A 15,503-nucleotide genomic window follows, 5' to 3' on the forward strand; every position below is an offset into this window, starting at 1 on the left:
TCCGTTGCGCGCCACGTTTCGTGTTTGCTTTGTGTTGCAATACTCTTAGGTTTTTTCGGTAAAGTCACGTACGTAAAAAAATTATAATTAAATAATAATAAATGAAAATAACCAAATTAAATCACGACGTTTCGGAAGCAACACAAGCCTCCGTCATCAGGTGCAACTGCTCCAGTAAAATTGCTGTAGCGTGTGAACAGGATTTTACCGGAGCAGTTACACCTGGTGACGGGAGGCTTGTGTTGCTTCCGAAACGTCGTGATTTAATTTAGTTATTTTCATTTATTATTATTATATTTCATAATTATTATTTTTTTTACCTACGTGACTTTACCGAAAAAACCGAAGAGTATGAATCCTTGCAGTCACGAAAGCTTCAAATCTAGAATTGTGTTGCAATGTCACGTTCCACTGGAATTCCCTTGGCGCTCAACTGCTCGCTCAGACGCAGTGGCCGGTGGGGGCAAAGCAGTTGCAAGGGCTACGGTCGATTCGGGTCGCTCAAAGCTGGCTTTTCGCTCAAAGCTGGCTTTTAGCGTCCCTCTGACACCGTTTGGGTCACAACCAAACGTTCGCGAGCACAGGGCAGGGGGCCGAGCGAGCAACGCTCCGCTCCACAATTCACGAGCGAGCATCTGTCGACCGCCCCGGAGTGACAACACAGAGGACCGAGCGTAAAGACTCTGATGGCGGTAACACAATCGAGGCGAGGGGTCTGTCGAACAGCGTAACACTGCGAGACTGTTTCCATCGGTGAGATAATGACGAAGAGTGGGAAACTGTACTAAACTCCACCGATTCACGGGGGGGAGGGGTGGAAATTTATTCCCAGATCCTGTAATTCGCGGTACACCGCAAACAATAATTCCTCTCACCATTGGAACCTCCTTTGCCAGTAGCAAAATATGATAATTGGTTTTTTACCCTTTTATCTGGCAACAAAACTGACACCTTTTTTTACAAGGAGTCATGTTTGCATTGACCACAATACCTGCGGTCGGAATGGTATTGTGGTCAATGCAAACATGACTCCTTGTAAAAAAAGGTGTCAGTTTTGTTGCCAGATAAAAGAGTAAAAACCCAATTATCAATAACTCCTCTCGTTCACGGAGAAGTGCGATTTTTTTTTGTATGAGACGCGCATCGTGTGGGCACGGCGAATGTCTAGGATTTGCAGATTGGAGGGCGGATGTGGAGTTTTCACCGTGCATATATTCTCTAGGGATGAGTTTAAACTAAAAATATTACGGATATCCGATGCCTTGCATTCTATAATAAATGTGCGTGTCGTCTGGCCCTAATCAAAGTGACAACAGTTTTGGTGGCAAAAGCGCTTACACATTACCTCACCACGCCAGCGTGCGACGGTCGCTTGCACGTCGAATATATATATTTTTTATCGGGACCAAATTTTAGGATTACTCATAAAAAACATAAACAAATCCCTCATTCTAATTTAAAAATTAAGTTGACAGCTTTGGTAGGTTGTGTACGTTTTCGTTTTCGATGGTGTGCATTACTCCCAACATCAAAATCTGCCATGCTTCACCGACGTTGTCACCCTTTGGATCTTTAAAATGTTATTTTGATAACGCTCCTTTTAACCCAGGAAAGCCCCACCGGAGTCGACACGATTTTTTTTTTCCAGGAAGGTCCTGCCAGGTTTTTTTTTCAGCAGCAGCAGCAGGGGTCAAAGATTGCTGTGTAAGTAATACAATATTCCAGTGGGGCCCAAGTGATGTTGAGGACATTTAGACAACTCACACCAAACCCCGATTTTGCCAAACCTTCGGAGACCCTTTCCTGCTTGACCATCATACCCATGATGACGACTTATCAATCAGAGCATGCTTCGCTATGTGCAGCAAACCGTCCACTTCTCTACAAACTGATAAGACTCGTTTCACCAGCATCCTCACTGAGGTTTCGCTATCCGAAATGTAATAACCACAGTGCGTAGCGATTAAAAATAAACTGGAATGCATAGTTGTGAGAAAGGGATGATGATCATGATGATAATGGTGGGCCGATCGTCTAGAACAATGACGGAATGGTAGCCAAGGAATGGAACGCATGTGAGGACGTCTACAGCGGAGATGGAGCGGTTGAAATCGGCTGGTGAGCAGGACTGTCACATCTCAGGATCGTGAGAGATGGTGGCTGATGATGATGACGACGCAAATTATCTCACTGGGGTGACTTTACTTTTGTGTTGAGCGAGCAATTGTGTGGTAACTAATTTACTTGGAAGTGTACATTTTAATGCAGTCACATAAATCGAGATGCATTTCCTTCCACTAAGCATCTTACTCTTTGGTTTTTTGAGTAAAGTCACGTAGGTAAAAAAATAAAATAAATGAAAACGAAATTAAATCACGACGTTTCGGGTGGGAAAGCATGGTCTGCTGCTGATGCAGACTGTTTTAAAGGTTTTAAATGACTGTAGCCCATAACCTTTAGGCTACACTCATTAAATGTATTTTGATTACGCTCTTTTTACCCAGGAAAGCCCCACCGAGTCGCTTGTGTTGCGCCCGAAACGTCGTGATTTAATTTAGTTATCACTTATTTTATTTTTTACCTACGTGACTTTACCGAAAAAACCAAAGAGTATGAATCCTTGCAGTCACGAAAGCTTCAAATCGACCACTAAGCATCTTCTTCAAACCTGTTTTAATGAATGGAGACCATCTACACCATTGGGAAAAGATATTCATGAGGTTCACAGTCCTGATAATTTCACTGAATGCAAAGACATTGGAAAGTAAATTAAACGTCCAACAAAACAATATTACGGCCTTAATTAGCTTCTGAAAAAATCTATTAATAAAGGTTAAATATTATTAGACAAATACTATCTCTTAATTACAGTTTTAGAACCAAAATAACACTCAGATTAGCAAAGTATTAAAATGTAATGATGACACAAATGGCTGTGCTCATGCAACTTATGACCTTTATTTCAAGAATATTTAAAAATATATATTTTAATTGGTTTTCTTGAAGGTTAGAATCATTAGACTGTGTTATGATGCTGTGAAAATAAGACTGGAGATGACTTTGTGGCAAGTAAATTCATGGAACTGTTGCCCTCACTTTCACATAGGTGATGGCTGAGATACACTGGTCAAGAATTCAAACTGTGATGTGTAATTTGAAAAAACCCATTAAGATACTATGTTAGCAAATACATATGACATGAGTAATATTAACTCATTCATGAGGCAACAAAACGTGTTTTTACGTTAAGCTTACTAATTAAAGCCAACTGTCTTGCCAATCGCTTAATCGTAGTATATACACGCAGAAAGGCGCACACATACGTACACTACAGTACTATTAGGAAACAACCACACACACACACCTATACACAGTATATATAGAGTGAGAAAGCGATATACTGCAGACGTGTCGAACAAAGTGTGAGGACAAGGTGTAAATCGTTGCCAGGTAACCGGTTAAAAACTGGTACCCGAATACGGTAGCAGTGAAATAAATACAATCGTGTCACGGATGCCTTCAACTTGCCTTTCCCTTCTTTTAAATGACCCCACTCCCGGCTGTCATTCTTCCTCGACCCCGCCTGCAATAACAGCAAGGGCCATTCGCTGCAGACTGACGCGTAACAGTACTGTGACCTACGTACGGCGCGAAAAAAGTTCAACGGACACACACACACCGTAGCTGTCAACCCATACGGTTTACCCCGTATTCTTGTACGGGGAAATTGTGTTCAGATCCATACGGCGGCGTACAGCCGTTTCAATACGGGCCAACAAAAATGTGTCTGTTTCATGATATCTATGTGTTTGTGTTTCTCCCTTGTGATGGGACTTTGGTTGATGAACGTTGAGATGTATAAGGGGCACGGGGTGACCAATAAGTATTTTGTTGGTTTGTAATAAGGTGGGCACTGATAAGGGGTTGACGGGTATGATAAACGGACTCTTAATTGCTCCAAACACACGATTTTCAGTCACATAATCGAAACTGTAAAAAATATATGGCTATGGGTGCGTTGAATGAAAAATAATAATAATAAAAAGATGCGTATTTTTGCTACAGTTAAGAAAGGGTCAACTGTCATGGCTATTCTCTAACAAATGACAACAGAGTTATTGAATACACAGTAAGGTGGAGGCAGACACCAATGTTTTCGCCACAAACGTTAAACGCTCAATGAGTGTGCTCACTACAATGGCATGATAGGTAAATCCGACCGGCATTCGTTTAACAAACCCAACTCCGCAGTTCGCCTTGATTAAACCAAACGCTGCTTAGATATATTGGGCTGGAAAGTCAACAGGCTTGATGGACTACAACGAATATTATTTAATGTGGAGGCAACGATAATGGAGTTCTTTTTGGCCTTTTAAACACATAAGCAGGGGAATTTTTCGCAGCTGAACTGGGCTCAATCAGCAAATAAAGGTGACATTCTTAGTCAAGGCTCTCCATCCACATCCCAACAGCGATGTGTAAACACACAGGACAAACGACGACTCTTTACGCACACGATTCCACACGCCTGTGCGTTTCCACAAGCTACAATAACCAACACTAAATGGGCGAATCGATGCACCGTTACATCCCCGGAGGATGGAGCATATGTCCCCCTAACAGTTGTGAAACAATGTTCCTGGAATGCCTGGTGCAGGCTTGTGCAACCAATCGAGTGGACAATTCTCACGATACCCACAATACCAAATCTCCAGGTCATTCTGCATGAGTGCTTGCACCAAATGATACAATAGCAGTGGTTACATCTTAACATATTCAAGATTCCTCCGAAACGCAACGGAACGCTCAAATTATCTTATTGCCAACACGTGCGTGAGATGAACACCATCTCATGCGCCGATGATAAAACAAGTCGTCGATTTCTTACAGGATTCATCAACACCGCCGGACAGCCGAGCGGGCCAAAGCTTCTCGTAAAATAGACGCACACACTCGCCTGTAATTGCATTGATAGTCCAACAAACATGTTGGGGACATGGCAAGACCCGTGTGTTACGACACGTATGTCTCCCAACAGCCAAGTTCATCGGCGTGCTGTGAAGTCGCAGCCCCGAGAGTAAAAAGAAAAATCCGCTACTTCACACAAGCGCAAGAGAACACCTCTGAGAAAGCCATGCCACATTATGCCAAGCACGAATTCACGCCACTCACTTCCGAGTCGTTTGGGAGCCGTATGAGAGCGCTAAGCAGGGGGCGCGAGAGGCTCGCTGACATCAGTGGCGAGTGATATCCGAAGCAGTTCGTGGGCCGGGCCGCGCGGTGAAGTATGGTCAAATAAGCCACGTGACCAACAAAGTGAAGGGGAGGGCCCTCATCCAGCAGTGGACTGACAAGTGCTGTTCATTATTATTGGAGTAGGTCACATGAGATGGTAAAAAGCCGTAACAAGAATGGTATTGAATGCATCAACGATACATTTCCTGCGTACAATTATCCATTGGACAATGCATTAACCAACACAACTGGCACGGAATCTTCGAGAAATTGATTCATATTTTTTGGGTTCGTCCAAGTGGTAGTTTTATGCCAAAATTAACCCTCCACCATCCAACGACAAACCTCACAATAAAGCTCTTCACAGGTATATTCTACTTTTCATGACTGAATTTAGCATCGACAAAAGACGTTGTCATTTCGCTCAAACTGCTTTGAGCCTCATCGGGTCATGAGCTCAGAGATGAAGTTCTTCCAGACATCACCAAGAGATCGTCTCATTGAGATGGCAGCAGCCACATTGAGACATTCTCTTGTAATGTCATCGGACGAGGCGAGCAGAACCGGCCCTAGACCTTTGGGGGCCCTAAGCAAAATTTGGTTGGAGGCCCCTTTGATGTATGATTTTTTTCACCCACTAGCTAGCAGTGACTCAAGGGGGCCCTCTGCTGGCCACGGGGCCCTTTGCAATTGCAAGGGTCGCTTAGTGGCTGGGCCGGCTCTGGAGGCGAGGTCACACATCGAAGCTCCAGCAGGTTGAATTTAAGGCTTGGCGGATTTGCAAAACTGCATACCCTCCTGGCCTGCAAGGTGGCCAGGAGATGGCAGTACAGCAACAGTTTGGATCATTCTGTGTGGCGCAGCTGTTCCGTTCACGAAACACTTCTGGACAAACTTGCCGAGTGATGTCCTTCAACAGCAAATGACACCGGCGCGTCTCCTCCACCCTAGATGAACAAACTAACCGGCTGGCGGGGCCTTCTTTCTTCGTCTCCACACACAGCCCGTTGTTTCCCTGTCACCAGGGCAGCCCAACCGGGTTCGGTTGGCTTACCCCCTTTCCTCAAAGCGTCCGGGCTCGCTCAGTGAGACCGAGGCTCTGCGGAGACCTCATCGCAATCTGCATCCGAGCGAATTCACCTCTTGTGGCTCTGGCTCCGGCTACCACCACCATGGCCACCTGACACAACACCGTGACATGGCAGACCCTGCCACCCCCTCTTGGCCCTGACTCCCTCCGCTGTGGCTTGACTGCTACTCCTACCCCCCAACCGCATGTCGCGACCACCTTTGCCACTGCTCAGCTGCATCTGCCACGACTCTAAGCACCTCCAACACTGCCCGGTCGCTTTCACTGAGGCACGGCTGCCCGCCTTTACTGTGGCTCAGCCGTTTGGACCTCAACTCCAGACAATCAAGAGGAGGAGATGTGGCGATATCTGCTTACAACTTATATCTGTATTCAACACGTGCTCCTTTGAATGTATCGGGCAAAACATTTATCTTCCAGGAAATACAACATTTTAGTCTTGTGTATTGCTATACACTAACAAATAGCAAAATAGCAAATGAATCTCTGGATGAAATAATGTTATCCACTCCAAAAAGGTGAACTGGTAAATCATAGGGGATCTTAATTGGAACTAGCAAAACCTACCACGTGATGAATCAACCACTAGACCCAATATATAAAATCAGACCGCTCGTCCATATCCTACTGATAAATTCACCCGGTAAATTTTCTAAACGAGTCTTGTGTAACCATCCCAGTGACCATGCCTTTATCTTTGTCATTCATCACACACAAGAAAACACCTCATGAATTCATGATAAAACAATCATTGAATAATGTTCATCTTCAAGCATTTATATGATACTGCATTCTGCCTGGGATACGGTGAGCAAGATTTAGTTTTTTAAAAATGCTTGGACATATTTTAAGAACCAATTCCTAAATGCTAGAGCTATCGCCTAGATTAAATGCAAAACCATTGAGCAGCCTCCCTGATCGGATTACTTATATTTCATTAAGAAATAGATGCACTGGTCAAGCAATACAAACTACATTTCCATACTATTGTAACAATAAAAAAAAACAAGACTCTTCTGGCAAACATTCAATTAAATTGAAAATGAAGAATGTTCTACTAATGACACTCTTCCTGGGTGACAAAGAACTATCCACAAAACGAGATATTGTCAACGGATATAATCATAATATTGGATCGGCAGGACATGTCTTTGACAAAACACACCAGGGTAAAATTTATCCTCCAAATTCACCACCGTTCACATCACCGGCCTCTTTCTCCCCCTTCACGCACCAACCTTCAAAATGTTTGTAAAAATCATCGTCTCCTACCTCTCGTTTCGTACCCACATCTGAACTGGCCGGCCGTGCTGCATAAGCATCAATTGAGACATCGTCATCATCCACAGGAGAAGGCGAGTTTCCTACATTTGCACTAGTGGCAGATCTCATCCATCAACCCATTGCACACGTAAATACCGTTTAATTGCCTTCACCTATTACGAATATTAGAAAGCACATAATTAAACAAAAGGATTGCTTCAAATACATTCTACCATTTTTTGGCTCCTGTGACGTTGCTTACAGATCAGCTACTCATTCACCATTAAACAACAAGACTTCACCCGCCCGCTTTATCATTCTGCTCTTCGATGTGCACTGGACCCACTATTGTGGCCCTCTGCTTAAAATCCAATGTCAAGTTACTTGATGCAAGAAAAATTGGGCCCTGTTCATCCATAAAATCCTTATTGGCAAATCTGCACTATACTTAGAGAATTCACGAACACCATTGTCAAAGCCCAAAAAACCGAGAACAAGATTTGTAATGGGTGACAAAAGCTTTTGCCGTTGCAGCACCGACGTTTTGGAACAATTTTGTTACCTCCCTTAACCCAATCAATCTTCCTTATAAATATATCCTGCAATTGAAGACTAGTGACAGATACAACCACATTTGCAACTGCGATTTGGCACTATGAACCATAGCAATGGTATCGATAGTTTCATTTTAAAGTGCAATGTACTCGAAGGATTGTGGTGTTTTGTTGTGATCTTAGATTATTTTGTTGCTTTGCTGCTTGATCCAAGCTTGCATTTGGTCTTAACAAATATTCAGGAGTTTATGCACTTGTGCAATTTGTACTCCCGGGCTTTGCTGAACTTTTCTCTATCTTATTCTTATCACCTTCATGGTATTATTTTGTTGTTGTCGATGTAACTTTTCTCTATCTTATTCTTATCACCTTCATGGTATTATGTTGTTGTTGTTGCTTGCACTTTTCTCTATCTTATTCTTATAACCTTCATGGTATTATTTTGTTGTTGTCGATGTAACTTTCTGCCCCCCCCCCCCCCCGACTAGACATCTGTGAAAAAGAGCTTCATAGCTCATCGGATTCCGCCAAGATAATTAAACATTCTGATTTGTGTGGCTTTCCTTCTTCGCACGTGCCGCTCATCGGTGGGATTTGTGTAGCATCTCCAATGCAGGACCCTCCTGAAACCAACATTACTGAAGACTCCTTGAGGCTTTCCACTATAAACAAAGGACGTTATTATTACGTTGTCATTCGCTGCAGGAGCAAAGCATTCATAACTGGAAGCAGTAAACATGTTTCCCCTTTGAAACGTTGTTATGCAGATGGATGCACAGGAAAACTACATCTCACCACCAAACCTCAGAAACAACAGCAGGGGCCACATTCCCACAGAGAACAACACGGATATCTTCTTGGTTCTTTCGGTAAAGTCACGTAAAAGGGAAGTAATAAAATAATAAAAATAAAACATAATAAAATATTTTTATTATTTTATTACTTCCCTTCTACGTGACTTTACCGAAAGAACCAAGAAGATGAATCCCTGCAGTCACGAAAGCTTTAAATCGAAACACGGATATCTCCGTGGAGGTGAATGTACACTCGGCTCCATCTCTGATATTTTCTATCGTATATTTACGGCGAGCCAAAACGAGTGCAAATAATTTGGATGGCTTTTTGTGCAATTGCTGTATCATCAATCTATTGGCTGAATGTGTCAGTACAGAGACCTCCTCTACTTACGAATGATTTAGGTTCCATAAGCTCTGTTCATAAGTCTAATTGTACAGTAAGTCAACTTTACGCCTATCGATTCCAAACATGTTGTACGGCATGTACACTAAACACGGGGAATGGCTTTATAAGTTGTATAATCTCCTGTAGATGTCACTACCACCATTAACACTTTCACCACTGTTATGCTTCTGAGACATAATGAGGGTTAATAATGTTCATGAAAAGCACAGAAAACGTCGTAGTTAACCGTACAGCGACGACACAACAGACAATGGCGGCGGCCCAGGTATAAATGCTGGGAATGCTGGGTAATGACACCGAACAATCACCGCCATCTATTGCGTAGCGGTTGAACTTACGACTCGTTCCGAACAGGCAGGTTTGTTCGTATCTCTGAAAGTTCATGAGTCGAATATTCGTAAGTGAAGGAGTCCCTGTACCCTAACATGGTCATTATCGCTGCGAGCAACCATCTCCTTCCTAGAGGTGAGAGTTTGAATCCCGCCTGATGCAACTCGCCACCCATCAGCAGTCTGCGTTGGAGAATCCCTGAAAATGAAAAACACTTTCTGTGGGTGCTACCTTTCCCCATTGGTTGCGTTAAGACAAAATCACACCGTTTCCCATGGTGTTTACAGTACATGGTTGTTAACAGTACAGACAAAATCACACCTTTTAACACGGTGTTAACAGGACAGGGTACTAAACAGGAGGAGATGAAACCACCACACCACCCCCCTAACTTTGGTGAGAGTAGATTCACAAAGAGCTTGCATTGTTTAAAAATCCGTGTGGTACCCTCAAGTGTATTGCCCAGCAACCTCTGCATCATACCGTACGCCCTCCTGGTGGCCTCTCTTGCTTCGCGACGCCCATTTCTGCGGGACCCACCATCACAAGCGTAAAGTGAACTTTGCCAAAACAATCCATACTCAAGGTCGTTCGCAACACGTGCGCCCTCGCGAACACAATTTGGGGCATTTCATTTTATACGCGGTCGAGTATTTTGTGGTAATAAAACCCAAGCTTCAACCCAACATTAAAGACAAAAACAAAAAACACACACCGTCTTTTTGCGCAGTTATATGAAAAATTGTCTGCTACAGTATTACCTGATAAAACACTCAGCATGTCCAGTAGATGCTGCATGAAATACATTTAACACGTGTCCATTTTTTTTTCTTTCAGAAATTGCTTTCAAAATCATGCGTTGTCATCATGCACGTGAGCATAAAACACTTCTCGTACAGTGGTTCAACATCCAAACAAACTAAAAAGACTCATCACCAACAAAGAACCAGCATCGCGCATATGTGCAATCGTCATTATTATTATTCAGAATATTTTCACATTGCTAGCTATAAGCAAGTACCCCACTATAGCCTGGCCAAAATACTGCATTGCGTTTTCCTCCAACAGCAACAACTCACACACTCTACATGGCTATCACACGGAAGCATTGCTGTGTTAAATACATCATAACCACAGTGATTCCACAAAGGTTACCGTGTAGGACATCAACTGTGAGCACAGACAAGTGAACACTCATATTATTCAAACACCAACGCGCAGGAACAATGCATATATTGTAAATATATATTTTTTTCCAATTTGATAACTGCAAATGTTTCCTTGTGTTTCCAGTCTGCCGCACAAGACCACTCGTGTCCAAGTTGTCAAACCGAATTCCGACTTCAATTCTTAGCACTGGGTCACAGCACTGAAGTCTTCAAGCCTCCGGCACATTTGTTATTTGGTATAACATCATCACCACCACCAGCACTACCAGCTGTACCGTGTTAAATCTACTACAGGCGGGGGAAGGTTTCTTTTTTCTCGATGAAACAATGAACAAAACCTCACTGCCAGGGGTCGGCAGGCAAAACAACAACAAGAGCCCACCGTTTTCAAATTGGGTGGAGAAAAAAACTCAAATCAATATCAAGAGCAGCAACGCACGTGAATACGAGACACGGTGGGGTCTTTAATAAGTAAAGTCACGAAGCAGTCACTTACAGAGCCGCACGCGGCTCCGGAACCGCAGATTGCCTACCCCTGACCATGGCTCACAAGGTAGCACACCACCGCAACGTGTACCCACACCTGAGTGATCAGCTGTGCCACCAAGTGTACGAGTCACCACGGAGACAATGCGAATGATCATTTGTGATAAATAATTGCACAAGATCACACACTGCAACCCATACATTTAATTCAAATTCGTTTATTTAGTAACACATTTTTGATAACCGAGAGGTTTGTCTGGTACTCAGTAGCTACTTAGAGGTAACCACATGCCAGTTTAAAAAATGTTCATCAGGAAACATTTAAAAAATGAAATTCTTATCAGGCCCTACGGTGGTGAAAAGTGTAGCCTCTGACTCTTCTTTACTATCTCTCCTGCGTATCTCTGTGCGTTACGAAGGACCATTGCTCACGGCACCTATTAATCTATGGTGCAAAAAAAAATATCCTTTTCAAGGCAGTGCCAATGACGGATATGTCGAGTTTGTTGCTGTGTGCACCACTTCCATTGCAGCATCACCAAGTAGGTCGGGTCAGTTGCATGAAAATGATTTGCTTGTGTGCCAATGTGCATCGGTTGACCGCCAATGTGCATCGGTTGCGCACATGCGAGAACTATGGTAGGTCATTAGAATTGTGATGTGGCTGGCGGGATGGGGTGGTAATGTAGCGGTTAGCGCACTGCACTACGAACCCAGCCACCCGAGTTCGATTCCCGCTCAAGGCCAACACCAGCGACGATTTTTTGAACCGGTCCGGGGCCTCCCCTAGATCGACTCAGCCTCAAATGAGTACCTAGGTGCGGTGTGTAAACATCGCCTCTGGGGAGACAAAGGCGGCTGCCAGGTCTGGTGCTGGTCGCCCACCCCCTCGTGTGCCGTGGCGGCCTTCATTAGTTCATTAGGTGCTCACTAACACCACTTTTTCAGGCTATAGGGGCAACGTTTCCTTTGTTAACCAGGATAAGGGCAAGGGGTCATGCTGTAGTGGGCATGGCCAGATAATCTATCCACAACCCAGACACACCCTTGTTGCAGAAACTACTGCGATGTGGACAAAGCAGTTACAGACGATTCGGCTGCAATATTTTTTTGGAGAGATTTGGTTGCACGACTGATCGCTCAGGTGTGGACGCATCTTAAAATATTGAAAGCAACACGGAGGATATGTATATTATTTATATATAGATACCAACAAATGTATCATTCGGGCTTTACATCGCAGACTGAGCAGGTGATGGTAAACCAGCGTACGGCGACAGCGTGCTATAACGGTGACTGCTCGAAAACCAATTAATAGAAACTAAAATAAAATGTCACGTTTAATTACAAAAGGAAGTGGACTGGAAAGTAAGGCGTTTGGGATAAGGTCGATGAAATGTGGGGATAGGCGAATGTTTGTCTAGACTTCACACCAATGCGGCCCTTGTCCGCGCCTCTAACAGTCGTCCGCTGATAAATTATCTAACGCCATGAAAGGATAACGCACTTGGGGAATCTGATTTCAATTCCTGTCTGTGAGCGACGGTACGGCAAAGATATATTGTTAGAGCTTTCATTATACGGAGAAAATGCCTCGACTTTGGCCAGTCCACATGTAAACTCCTGTGCCTGCATCTACAAGCTCCATAATAAAGGTGGTAAAAACCGTCTAACAGGTGAACGGGAGACAATGCCAAAGGTAACCAAAAACAAGCAAAACAAAGTACCATTATTTATTGGTATGATTAATAACATAATTAAAACCAACTTAGGACTCAAATAAAAGCATTGTATCGCCTGAAAAGAGATACAAACATCCACAGGTCACAGAGACGTAAAAAAAACGACCACAACAGCTGTTGATCGCCTACTCGAATCCGCTTAATTTAACTAAGGAAAAAGTCAGGACTTGCTTTCACACGTGCACAACTACTTGTCTGTGTGTGTGCGAGGGGTGGTCGAGATATTTAGAGAACGAGACTTAGCAGTACAAACAAACTCACATCGTTGTTAGCTTTAGTTTTTAAACGGCTACTCAGAACATCCATGCACTTATCCTAGGCTATGGATTAAAAAAATAGGCTTCAAATAGGCCTACGATTATCTCCCTGCAACTTTGCATTGCATCGTCAATATCTATTTAAATGTCCCTTGTGCATAAAAATGTACGCTGTACACACGAGGAACCCGTGCGTTTTGTTAAACATTAAGACTCAAAACTGTTGTCGTAGGCACCCACTTAATGGTGAACATCCGCTGACAACACAAGCGTAAAATGTGTCCGTTTTATATTCAGCCATTTAGTGCCAAGACCCAAGTCAATTTTCAGCCTCGGCTAACATCAGTGGCGAGCGGCGTCTAAAGTGGTCCCCTTCGAGTCTGACGTAGACTGCGAAATCCTAGTTTATTTTTTTTTGTTGTTGATGGCTCAATGCCAATATAGCCATCCAGCAATTTCGACCAGATGACAAGATATACCTTCTGCCACAACCGGAGTCGATGAGCGAGCAATCTGTTTAAGGCTTGCACGTTTAATTTAAAATAAAAATGCGGAAGAATCCCTCAACGTGAACACGTGGAGAAATTAAAGCTTTGGGAATAGAACCGCTGCAGCGGTGCCCCAGACCCTCTTGATACATGCCGACGTCCTCACTGGACACCCAACCCCCCACACCCCCCTTGAAATCAAGAAAGCCTTATTGGACCATCACTGCCGCTCCCCGTCAAAGGTCGAAGAGCATCGGACAACAGTGGAATGATACCCAGGAATGTGTGCCGTGTGACCCAATCCAGTATTTAAATGAAGACAACTATCTCTCCCCCCTCCCACGCAAGTGGAAATCGTGGGACGCGGGGGGACACCTGCTCCACACGTGAAAGGTGAACGACTATCCGCCGCGTGACTGCGGGAGCACCGAAACAAACCGGTCGCTCACTCGGTAAACTCGTGCCCGCTGGACTCATTCTGGGCGGCCGCGTGCCATTAAATTCACCGTCCCCATGAAGCCAACGACTTGATTTTCGAACTTGGACATCGCGGCTTATGATTGCCACGTACAATCATTCCGAAATAAAAATAAATAAATAAACTTCGGCCCAGCATGTCCTAAAAATAAATAAGCTACAATGACATTTGCGCTGACTACAAAGATACAAGCCGACGGGTTAGCGGGTATTGCTCGCCTTCGGGATCGTAAAATTTTTGCAACCACTTGCAAAGAAGCAGCAGAACTGCACAGCACAGGGAAGCAACACTTTTAATTCGTACTGCCATCTCAATACTCTGCCGTAACTGTAACACGATCCTGTAAAATGTCTCGCTATTCCACCGGTCTCAGCCCGGCTGCTGGGGGCAATGGATTCTTCGCATTGAGGGTGGTTCTCAATCTCTGCCTGTGGTCATTTTCTAACATCCAGTCAACGAGTGCATTTTACACATTGTTGGGCAGATGTCAAAATAGTTCCACACTCAACCGTTGTTATTTTTTTGGTGCAGTCAGCGAAGATTTGCTTGCAATGGCTCAAGACTCTCTCCAATGCCCGACGTACCAAAAACGAACGGCTGAAAAGAATCCATCCACCGCTTTTGGCACATCCAGCCGACCGCACTGCTGCTGAATACCAAAGCATGAGCTCCGTTGGCAGGCTGCTCAAAAAGCCAGCTTTCCTTTAATTGACAAATATCGAGCTGTCTGATGGCCTGCCAAGTTTACTAAAGCAACGCGGGCTGGCCAACGGGAAGCTCATCTTTGCGAGAAATACTCGCAATTAACATCCAGGTGTGGCGCCCGATAATGCCTCCGTACCCCAAGCATAGCAGCAGCACCCTCTGCCACGGCGGTTACGAAACAAAAGCATCAGCAAAGCCCGGGTCCAGTTCCTGACTTCAACATCCACCCCGAGAGAGCGGCACGGCCTCTCTCACGATCGCCAAAACTCCCGCGGCTCGCGTGATCGACCACCGCGGTAGCGCAGACGCGACGCGTCCCCCTTCTCCCCCCCCCCTGCCCCCCCCCCGACGGCACGCGTGCGAGCTGTTTTGGCGGGCGACGTGGCGTGATTTATCGGTGGGTGAAGAGTGATTTTCGATTTGTTTGTTTGCTCGTTTCGCGAGTTATTGTTCCGTTCATCATTGTTGCTTTCCTCCGCCGGGTGCCCGCCCACCACGCTTCC

Source organism: Lethenteron reissneri, chromosome 13 (assembly GCF_015708825.2).
Source record: "Lethenteron reissneri isolate LAM-NWPU_2019-01 chromosome 13, ASM1570882v1, whole genome shotgun sequence".
In the NCBI taxonomy this organism is placed as follows: Eukaryota; Metazoa; Chordata; class Hyperoartia; order Petromyzontiformes; family Petromyzontidae; genus Lethenteron; species Lethenteron reissneri.